Below are 7,149 nucleotides of genomic sequence, written 5' to 3'. Positions count from 1 at the left end.
CGTGTGGCTGCAGCAGCTGAGGTGCACTGGTACTCTGCTCAGGATGATGATGATGAGGTGCTTGCTGCCTAGTGACGCGCAACCATCAGCCAATGAAATCATTTTCAAGAAGAATGTGCAAAATAGTCAATGCCTTCAGCTTATCATACAGGAGCTTCAATAACAGTTGAGAGCCAGCTCTTGGTAGTGGAACAGTTGGTTTTTCTCAGTCAGCCATAATGACATTTTAAAATGCATAATCTGGGAAAAACTGAAGTGCCTTCAGTGTATCGGCTACAGAATAGCTTCAATGTGCCTTGGCATAGATTCTACAATGTCTGGAACTCTACTGGAGGGATGTGACGCCGTTCTTCCACAAGGAAATTCCATCATTTGGTGTTTTGTTGATGGTGGTGGAAAATTCTGTCTCGGGCGTCGCTCCAGGATCTCCCATAAGTGTTCAACTGGTTTGAGATCTGGTCACTGAGACACACACACACACACACACACACACACACACACACACACAATTTAAACCCCCTATGTCCCTTTGAGACCCTCTTTCAAAGTCCCTGGGATCTCTTCTTCTAGTCATGGTAGACTAAATAACGGGCAACTGGGCATTTTAATACATGACCATAAGCATGATGGGATGTTAATTGCTTAATTAATTTGGGGGAACCACACCTGTGTTAAATATACTCTGTACCCCTCATTTACTCAAGTGTTTCCTTTATTTTAGTAGATAACTGTATGTGATAGCTCAAATCAATTTGAATAGATGCCTACCTCAATAGTTCATACACATTTCTTGATTTACAGATTTTGATTGTCTAACTTCTTGTTCTTCCAATGCACAATTACATTTTTATGGACATGAGAGCTTGAATTGGATCCGTCAACAATCAATAGGCTACACATGCAACATCATCACAAATGAAAAAGGTTACAACAGTGACACAATTGTTTAAATTTAGCCATATTCTATTGAATGTATACAAGCACAAAAACAGGTTTTTAAAAGCAGCTATAGTATTTTGAACATACATTGTTAACATACAGTACGTGCTATGTCTTCATCACGAAATAGACATGTGTCCATGATGGGCACATGCTGCATCGGTCTTTGCATGCTGGTCATCAAATGCAACCAGATATTTTGTTTGCCAGTCATACAGGGATGGGTGTATGACCCATTAGTTAATAACAAACATGTACAATGAAGGGTGTTTAAGTTAAAGGTTTCTGAAGTTCATGTCTATTATTGGTTCACTTAGATCTGCCAGAGAGTAACTCCTATATAGGCCATAATACTACTCACAGTATTCAATTACAGAAATAGCAATAACCTAAGCTTATTCTCTGAATAATACTGATCTACAGTGCCCTCTAGTGGGCTGCTTTGTGAATGTCCATGTTGAGAACCCAGCAATGACAACACATTGTTGGCTCAGCAGATGTGGGCCATCTCCTCTAGGAAAGGGCTCTTCATGCAGCCACTGCAAATCTGGTCCATCCACAGGGGCACCTCATGCTGTAGAGGGATGCATAGGGGGTAGAAGGTATAGGAGAGGTTGTAATTTAGCACACAGCTGATGGAGGCCATGTTGAACAGGTTCTTTGTTCTTAGTCTGAAAAGGGGGGACACGGTCCTAGAAGAGGGAGAATACCATGTAAAGGACAGTATGTGCCAAGGTTTAATTAGTGAGTGAAAGAATAGAATAAAAGATAATAGTATTTTGTTCACCAGAGTTAGGGCCTCTTTAACCTACACTGACGACACAAACTAGGTCCAGGAGAGATACTGTGTAAAGAGACAGATCTAGATTCAGATCCTTCCAGTCTGAGTGGTACAGTGTAAAGACAGGCTCTCCCACACCACATGTCCCTGCAAGAATTACCTTAACACCAATAGACAGCATTTTTATTCTGTTAGCCACATTGAAAATGAAAGGCTTTTAAAATATCCACACATTTGTGAATCAGTGCATTAATCAAGTGTGCAACACTATGTGGAATATGGTTTAGATGAGAAGCTCCTGTATAGTTTGAATTGCTATCCTTATTTGGTTTGTCTATATGCAATGGTATTTACTGTATTCTAATAGCTGTACTCATGAAGCAGGAATGTGGCTTGGGCCACACCACATCCAAATCTGATGAAGAGAAATAGATCTCACTCAACATATTTTACTGATGTGCATACACCCTTAGCTTCTGTCTTGGGTTTCACCTCTCAGCATGAACATACGTTTCATAACTGTGTTCATATGACTTCAACATGTGTCTAGTACATTGGTTCCTACTGTAGCTTACCATTATAATCATCCATCAAATCAAAGTTTGCAGATGTTATCGCAGGTGCAGCGAAATGCTTATATTTCTAGCTCCAACAGTGCAGTAATATCTAGCAAAAACAATATACACATAATCCAAAAAGTTTAAAAAGTATAATATCAGAACAAGCAATATAAGCATGAGCAATGTCAGAGTCCAGAATATAAAGTATGTCGGTATGGTCAGTACATTAATAGAAAATGTGCGTACAGTATTAATTATATAGGATAAACCATGACTAGAATACTGTATTCGGAAAGTATTCAGACCCCTTGACTTTTCCACATTTTGTTACATTACAGCCTTATTCTAAAATGGATTAAATCAATAGTTTTCCTCATCAACCTACACACAATAACCCATAATGACAAAATGAAAATAGCTTTTTACAATTTTTTGCAAATGTATTAAAAATAAAAAACAGAAAGACAGATGCATCCTGTTTCCATTGATCATCCTTGAGATGTTTCGACAACTTTATTGGAGTCCACCTGTGGTAAATTAAATTGATTGGACATGATTTTGAAAGGCACAGACCTGTCTATATAAGGTCCTACAGTTGACATTGCATGTAAGAGTAAAAACCAAGCCATGAGGTCGAAGGAATTGCTCGTAGAGACAGGATTGTGTCGAGGCACAGATCTGGGGAAGGGAACAAAACATTTCTGCAGCATTGAAGCTCCCCAAGAACACTGTGGCCTCCATCATTCTGAAATTGAAGAAGTTTGGAACCACCAAGACTCTTCCAAGAGCTGGCCACCTGGGCAAACTGAGCAATTGGGAGAGAAGGGCCTTGGTCAGGGAAGTGACCAAGAACCCGATGGTCACCTTGACAGCGCTCCAGAGTTCCTCTGTGGAGATGAGAGAACCTTCCAGAGGGACAACCATCTTTACAGCCCTCCACCAATCAGGAATTTATAGTAGAGTGGCCAGACGGAAGCCACTCCTCAGTAAAAGGCACATGGCAGCCCGCTTGGAGTTTACCAAAAGGCACCTGAAGGACTCAAATCATGAGAAACTAGATTCTCTGGTCTGATGAAACCAATATTGAACTCTTTGGCCTGAATGCCAAGTGTCAAGTCTGAAGGAAACCTGGCAACATCACTACGGTGAAGCATGGTGCTGGCAGCATCATACTGTGGGGATGTTTTTCAGCGGCAGGGACTGGGAGACTAGTCAGGATCGAGCACTCAGGACTTCAGACTGGGGCGAAGGTTCACCTTCCAACAGGACAGCAACCCTAAGCACACATTCAAGACAATGCAGGAGTGGCTTTGGGACAAGTCTCTGAATGTCCTTGAGTAGCCCAGCCAGAGGCCAGACTTGAACCCGATCGAACATCTCTGGAGAGACCTGAAAATAGCTGTGCAGCGACGCCCCCCATCCAACCTGACAGAGCTTGAGAGGATCGGCAGAGAAGAATGGGAGAAACTCCCCAAATACAGGTGTGCCAAGCTTATACCGTCATACCCAAGAAGACTCTAGGCTGTTGATGCCAAAGGGTCTGAATAGTTATGTCAATGTGATATTTCAGTTGTTTTTGCTTTGTCATTATGGGTTATTGTGTGTAGATTGATCAAGGGAAAAAAACGATTTAATCCATATTCTAATAGGGCTGTAATATTTTTAAAAATAATGGAAATAGTCAAGGGGTCTGAATACATTCCGAAATGCACTGTACAGTAACAGTATGTAAACATTGTTAAAGTGACCAGTGTTCCATGCCTCTATATACATGGTGAGATAAAAGATTCACTCACAGCTAAGTCACTATAGATGTAACAGATGTGAAACGGCTAGCTAGTCAGCGGTGGTGCGCACTAAATAGCGTTTCAATCGGTGACGTCACTTGCTTTGAGACCTTGAAGTAGTGGTTCCCCTTGCTCTGCAAGGGCCGTGGCTTTTGTGGAGCGATGGGTAACGATGCTTCGTGGGTGACTGTTGTTGATGTGTGCAGAGGGTCCCTGGTTTGAGCCCGGGTATGGGCGATGGGACGGACTAAAGTTATACTGTTACATAGAGACAGTCCCCAAAGTAGAGCACACTGGACCCTCTCCAGCCTGTCAGCCTCAGAAAGTCATACAGAACACAACAACCAAATGTTTCTGTATGATGTTCATGGGGGGGATCAGGTCACAAGCATTGTAGTTTAATAGTGAAGGTGTTCAGACTTGTTTGTACATCTGTCCTTTGTCCAGACTGTTTATTTTGTCCCACTAGAGGTCCCCATTTCCATCTAAGCGTCTAAAAGTTCTGTGAGATGGTCTGTGAGATGGTCTGTGAGATGGTCTGTGAGATGGTCTGTAAGATGGTCTGTGAGATGGTCTGTGAGATGGTCTGTGAGATGGTCTGTGAGATGGTCTGTGAGATGGTCTGTAAGAGGGGCAACATTGGACAGCGATTTGAATATGGTTCCAATAAACACATGACAACACGGCACATAAAAACACTTCATACTCACTTCACCGTCATTGAAGAAATGTGGTTTGTCTGCCTGGACAATGACCCCATCAAAGAAGTCCCTCCAATCTCTCCCCACCATGAACCTCATGCCTTTATCCCTACAATCAGAGTAATCATAGCGATTGGGCCAATCTTACAGAGAAAGCAACAGAGCAGTGTCTCGTTCCATTCATCAAAATACACGGTGCTCACTGTGAATGACATATGCTCGTGCTTACTCTTCCCATTCAGCAATACTGTTCTGGCTGAATGATACTTCAGTGTTTGTGCTTCCGCTATCAATCATGTTCGGTATTTATGCAAAATAAGTGGTTGACATTAGGAGAATGACTCATCCTCTTTAATGTCTATCCTAATTATGGTCAATTTACCATCAAATCAATATGTCATCCAATCCAACATATGACCCTAGGTCTTCATCCTCATGAGGAACACTTTCTTCCCGTGGCTGATCAGGCATTGCAGAAAAGCATAAGGCTCGTCCCCTCGCAGAATGTACTTCTCTATGGAGGGGGGAAGACGAGGGAAATGTACACAACAACGACAACAATTCAAACTTTTACATTTTGCGGGCGTAAAAAAGAAAAGGTGTTTGACTGGACATCACAAACAGAATCCAACATTGCTCACCCAGATCTCTGCATGATCCATTTGTACATGTAACCTTTGATGTGAACCATTCTAATGGCTTCCTGAGGATAAAAACATCAATAAAAACATCAATGTTTCCATATGCCTTTAAGGAGCACAAACAGTAAGTGCACATAAATATACTTAAATTCAGCTATAGTATGTACTCATAGAAAATTATAAATTCAACATGCTTATACTCAGGTTTTGAATATCACGCTCTCTACTCAGACCCAGTCTAATTGATGAGGGAGGATATAGAGAGCTAGATCTCGTCTTTCTCTGGCAGACAAAGTGAATCTGAGCGGGACAAACTGTATCCTAAACCCTTTCACCCCAGTGTGGAATGAGAACCACACGTCTGAGTCCCTGGCAACCTCTCTCTAGGTAGACAGACAGCTGAACCTGCTGGTGAACATCCCCACTGTGCCCAAACGGTCAAATGAACCAGGCAAAGGGTTTATAAAACCAGCAAGAGGGAGTGAAAGAACATTACACAGGGTGAGAAATGGCATGAGAAACAGGCATTGTGCTGAGACACTCACTGAGACATCTTTGATGAGGTGCTCAGGATCGTACTCAATGTCGTCGGAGATGAAGAAATCATTGGCCACCGCCAGGAGGGTCATCTCTGGGATGGAGAAGATGTTCATTAACTGCTTCACTTTGAGATCCTATGGACAATTACAAGTCAACTACTTACTGTATGCTTATAAACTGACTTATAAACCCTCAGTTTTGTATGCTTATAAACACACTCGTCAACATATTACAATGGCTCTAAAATTGGGTGTGATTAGCAAGAAATGCAGTTACAAAATGGGTATAAAATACTTATTTCTAAACATGATATTACCACCCGGTGCTTCTAGCTCTAATGAAATGAGGCACCATGTCTGGAACCACTCTCTTTCCAAGGAGGAAAAAATGAAATCAGTGCCCAGAGAGCGAGGCCTGTACACAGAGCTAATCTCTCATTTATGAAGACAGGGAGCCCAGCACCAGACCCAGAGGATTGTGGGTAGTGGGAATACAGTATGTTTGAGATGGAAGATTAGGAGGCAGGGGAAGCATGTTGTGCTTCCTCCACAAGGAGGCATTCAATAGACATAGAAGAATGTGAACCTGAGTGAAAACATCAAAGCCCCAGGTCTTACAGACTGAACCTGATGAACAAAACCTCCCTGCTGGAACAAAGTGCTCCACTCACTCAATTTGCAAGTTACGGGAAAGTCCATGTTCCAAATGTCGCCTAACCTTCCAGAATTCAAGACGCTAACACCTGTGAAATTGTGATTTGTCCAAAGTACCGGAACTAACGTTGCACATTACCTCACACATCCCGATGTATCATGAATGATCTATGGTACCATTTATGTTTATGTAGTCTGTCCATAGAATTCGCTGATCTGGTGTAGGGGGACATGGTGGGTAGCCCCACAGAGCCTCAGGACCTCATCTGGAACTGGGTTCAGCCCCCTACAGGGTCAACACAGTTTTAGTACCAAACAAATATACAGTACCAATAAAAAGTTTGGACACACCCACTCATTACAGGGTTTTCTTTATTTTTACTATATTCTACATTGTAGAATAATAGTGAAGACATCATGTAGTAACCAAAAGTGTTAAACAAATCAAAATATATTTTATATTTGAGATTCTTCAAAGTAGCCACCCTTTGCCTTGATGACAGCTTTGCACAATCTTGGCATTATCTCAACCAGCTTCACCTGGAAT

At 42.0% G+C, this 7,149-nt stretch overlaps 1 long non-coding RNA gene across 2 annotated transcripts; it reads right to left on the bottom strand.

Moving 5' to 3' along the window:
• Positions 1-716: 716 nt before the first annotated feature.
• LOC118360855 (uncharacterized) lies at positions 717-6,883 on the bottom strand. Of its 2 annotated transcripts, none has more exons than XR_004820931.2 (6): positions 6,742-6,883; positions 5,955-6,083; positions 5,410-5,471; positions 5,151-5,282; positions 4,778-4,877; positions 717-1,513 (listed from the first exon to the last, which is right to left on the bottom strand). It is a non-coding gene; the product is annotated as an uncharacterized LOC118360855 (long non-coding RNA). The 2 variants fall into 2 exon arrangements; XR_004820930.2 differs by having other exon boundaries at positions 5,955-6,040.
• Between the last annotated feature and the right edge of the window lie 266 nt (positions 6,884-7,149).

Source organism: Oncorhynchus keta, chromosome 28 (genome assembly GCF_023373465.1).
Source record: "Oncorhynchus keta strain PuntledgeMale-10-30-2019 chromosome 28, Oket_V2, whole genome shotgun sequence".
NCBI classification, from domain to species: Eukaryota; Metazoa; Chordata; class Actinopteri; order Salmoniformes; family Salmonidae; genus Oncorhynchus; species Oncorhynchus keta.
This window is presented reverse-complemented; position numbering and strand designations above follow the sequence as displayed.